Source organism: Schistocerca cancellata, chromosome 7, assembly GCF_023864275.1.
Source record: "Schistocerca cancellata isolate TAMUIC-IGC-003103 chromosome 7, iqSchCanc2.1, whole genome shotgun sequence".
Lineage (NCBI taxonomy): Eukaryota > Metazoa > Arthropoda > Insecta > Orthoptera > Acrididae > Schistocerca > Schistocerca cancellata.
Window position 1 is genome coordinate 406,032,832 of NC_064632.1, and position 4,125 is coordinate 406,036,956.

At 46.1% G+C, this 4,125-nt stretch overlaps 1 pseudogene; it reads right to left on the reverse strand.

The window, feature by feature from the left end:
- Positions 1–3,167: 3,167 nt before the first annotated feature.
- LOC126093324 (U2 spliceosomal RNA) lies at positions 3,168–3,332 on the reverse strand (annotated as a pseudogene).
- Positions 3,333–4,125: the final 793 nt, after the last annotated feature.

The following is a 4,125-nucleotide window of genomic DNA, read 5'->3' on the forward strand; positions in this document are numbered from 1 at the left end:
AATAGTGCACGGTACATCCAAACCGTCATCGAACCCATCGTTCTACCATTCCTAGACCGGCAAGGGAACTTGCTGTTCCAACAGGACAATGCACGTCCGCATGTATCCCGTGCCACCCAACGTGCTCTAGAAGGTGTAAGTCAACTACCCTGGCCAGCAAGATCTCCGGATCTGTCCCCCATTAAGCATGTTTGGGACTGGATGAAGTGTCGTCTCACGCGGTCTGCACGTCCAGCACGAACGCTGGTCCAACTGAGGCGCCAGGTGGAAATGGCATGGCAAGCCGTTCCACAGGACTACATCCAGCATCTCTACGATCGTCTCCATGGGAGAATAGCAGCCTGCATTGCTGCGAAAGGTGGATATACACTGTACTAGTGCCGACATTGTGCATGCTCTGTTGCCTGTGTCTATGTGCCTGTGGTTCTGTCAGTGTGATCATGTGATGTATCTGACCCCAGGAATGTGTCAATAAAGTGTCCCCTTCCTGGGACAATGAATTCACGGTGTTCTTATTTCAATTTCCAGGAGTGTATATGCCTCTGCATTAGCGCTAATTTCTCGTATCTTATCTTCGTGGCCCTTACGTGAAATGTATGTCTTTCGGCTGCCAGCATTAAATGCTGTTTCTCTAAATTTTCTCAACAGTGTTCTACAAATGAACATAAACAGTCCCGACCGCAAGAAACCTTTATTTTTGTGGTTACCAGTTTCGGTCAGCTACTGACCATCTTCAGACCTCATACCATAATGGTAGGCGGTGGCGGAGAGTGGAACAGGTGTTACGAACTCCACGAAAGTCAACTGATGGCGTGGAGTTTGTAGCGCCTACTCTGTTCTCTGTCACCACCTACTATCTTGATAGGAGTTCTGAAGACTGTCGGTAACTGACCAAAACAGGTAACCACAATATAAAATTTTCTTGAGGTCGAGACTGTTTATGTTCATTTTAAAGTACTAAGAAAAACCGATGTTCACCACGAGAAATGTTCGCAAAAATTATCAGTAGTGTTCCTCGAAAGCCGGCCGCGGTGGTCTAGCGGTTCTAGGCGCTTCAGTCTGGAACCGCGCGGCTGCTACGGTCGCAGGTTCGAATCCTGCCTCGGGCATGGATGTGTGTGATGTCCTTAGGTTAGTTCGGTTTAAGTAGTTCTAAGTTCTAGGGGACTGATGACCACAGATGTTAAGTCCCATAGTGCTCAGAGCCATTTTGTTCCTCGAAAACAACATTCCTTCCTACAGGGAGCCCCATTTGAGTGTTCGAAGTATCTGCCCACTAATTTGGGGGGAGCAAATAGCAGCACTTCTACGAGTTGTAGGTCTGCACTCTCGTACATGTTTGGGATGGGATGGTCAGCAGACAGGTATTTTGCTGTGGTCCACCGGGTCAGCCGTTAAAGAATATTTCGAAAACACATCTCAGAATGTATCTGTTTGCAGGTGGGCAGAGGAGAAGTACATTGTTCAACACCTTGGTGTTTATCCCGGATGTATTTAAGCCCCCAGTTCTGAGAAGGACAGGGACAACTTTTGCGAGTCTGGAGTCATTAACAGCTGTCTCCCACGGCGAGCAGTGGCTTGTCGGCTGGGAGCGGTATAACTCAGATGTGTGGGCGGAGGTTCGTGACCCAATGACTGTGGTGGAAGCTGTTTGCCTGTGACCTGGTAGCGGTGGTGGGGATGGGGACGGAGGCATTGTGGGGACGGAGGCATTGTGGGGACGGAGAAGAGATTCAAACGTATTACTGCCCCCATAGACCGACAGGTCTTCACAGGATTAGTTCAGGAGCACTACACCAGATTCTAAGTGAGTAACTTCCACCAGCAGAACAAAGTAACTGGCAGACAGATCGTAATTGGTGTTGGATAACTGCAGCAGTGTGACGACGTTTACCAACCATTTTGGTATCGGATGAGCTGTCTGCCTAGCCTGTGGGAAGCCCTCGAGACGTTACAGAAGCGTCTGTAACTGTTACTGGCGAGTGTAATCCGACTGCAGAAAAAAAGATACCTACCGTACAAAGAGACTCATGATAAACGCAATCAGCCGGCCGGAGTGGCCGAGCGGTTCTAGGCGCTGCAGTGTGGAACGCGAAACCGCTACGGTCGCAGGTGCGAATTCTGCCTCGGGCATGAATGTGTTTGATGTCCTTAGGTTAGTTAGGTTTAAGTACTTCTAAGTTCTAGGGGACTGATGACCTCAGAAGTTAAGTCCCATAGTGCTCAGAGCCATTTGAATTTGATAAACGCATTCGGTTAGTAGACCAATTCGACAACAATGACGTGCCATCAGGAAGGAAGGCCGAGAGTGCCACAGATTTCATTAGCGAGCTGGACCGGTTATCAGATCTTTTTTCGTTGTGGCGAGAGTTTTTAACGAAATTTCAATCTCCCACCTACACTGAGAGAGAAGATCATTATAATATAATCATCTACAGTACCGAATTTATAAAGTGATTCTTAGTGTAAACCTGATACGAGGACTGTCCGGAAAGTAAGTTACGATCGGTCGCGAAATGGAAACGACAATGAAAATCCAATAAAGCTTTGCAGAGATGTGTTGGGCACTGTCTCTAGTATGACTCTAGGTATAATTATGTTAAATATGTTATAGAAAATAGTGTCTCCCGCCAAGTACGAGGGCCTGGTGAGAATTTTCCCCTGAAGCTATGCAACCAACATTACATAACTGTCTTGCGGTTTCTTCTTCAAGACAATTCTCAGCCTCATTCTGCAGGGGCAATGAAGATGTTCCTGCATCGTTTCAATTGGAAATGTTTGGTTACCCACAATACAACCCGTAATTGTCTCCCACTGAGTTTCATCTCTACTCAAACGAACCGCTGGCTATGAAGACAACATTTTGGCACAGACAACGAGCTTTAGGCCAGCGTAGAGAATTGGCGGAAAGCACTGGCGGCTGCCTTCTATGATGAGGGTATTGGAAAGTTGGTACAACGCTACGACGAATGTCTGAGTCAGAACGGCGACTACGTAGAGAAGTAGCTGAAAGGTGTAGCTAACTGTTATAAATGAAACATTTCCGATTTTCACTGCGATTTTCATTTCGCGATCAATCGTAACTTACTTTCTGGACAGCCCTCGTATTTACAATTCCTCTGTGCTGCTATTTGGCAACCTGAAGAGTCTTCGTAGGTGGCGAGGCGTTTGACTACCTTTAGAGAGGCATCACGTAACAGAGCATGCTCTTAGCACTGCGTGGTTAGCCAAAAATGACTTTAATATACCAGTCCTGTGATGCAGGACGTAACAGATATTAAGCTGAAATGATCAGATATTTTTTACCATATGAGAAAATGCTTAGAGGAAATGTAGCCTGTGCCATACTGTTGTACGAGTTTTTCACGCTAATAACGATACCTTAGCGATGTGAAAATGTGTGGATGCCCCGCTTTTTAGGGAGGAGCTTGTCTCGCAGTATGCTAGGAGTTAGCGGCACTGGTCCGCGGCAGATGTGGTCATGAGTGGTGGGCTGACTGGAAGCTGGGGCTTAGCCTGTGTGACTGGTCTAGCACAAAGAAAGATTCAGTCTAGTCGGTTCTTCAGGTACACAGTACAACCGGTAGATGGTGCTGGAGTAGACTGGAAGTGACTGGACAGATTTTTCATTTTAGATACCATATTGAAGTAGAATAATGAGTACTATACTCATAAAAATACTGTAAAATGAATTTCCCATATTTCTGATGGATAGGACGTGACATGCAACTCGTAAATAGACATGAGAGTGTTACATTTCTCAATGCTGTTGCTATAGGAGTCTTGTGCATAGGGGCAGGGGCTTGTAGCAGTAACATTATTACCGTCCTTATGTCCTACCCAGCAGGTATTCGCCTACTAGACTAATAGTGAAAATACGTTATCTCCATCAAGCAATTATTGACGAGACTGGCTAGAGATACTCTCTAGTGCTCAGTCAATTGCAACCCACCCTTCCCAACTTCACAGCCAGAGGCAAAAAAATTGATTTCCCCACGAATTTTTTAACTTCCAAAAGGACGAGGAAATATAGACTGTGCTACTATTTTGGTCGGCCATCTTTAATTGTGTCGTTATAGACTTTGTCAGTATACCAAAGATGACGAAATGAATACCCTACATCGT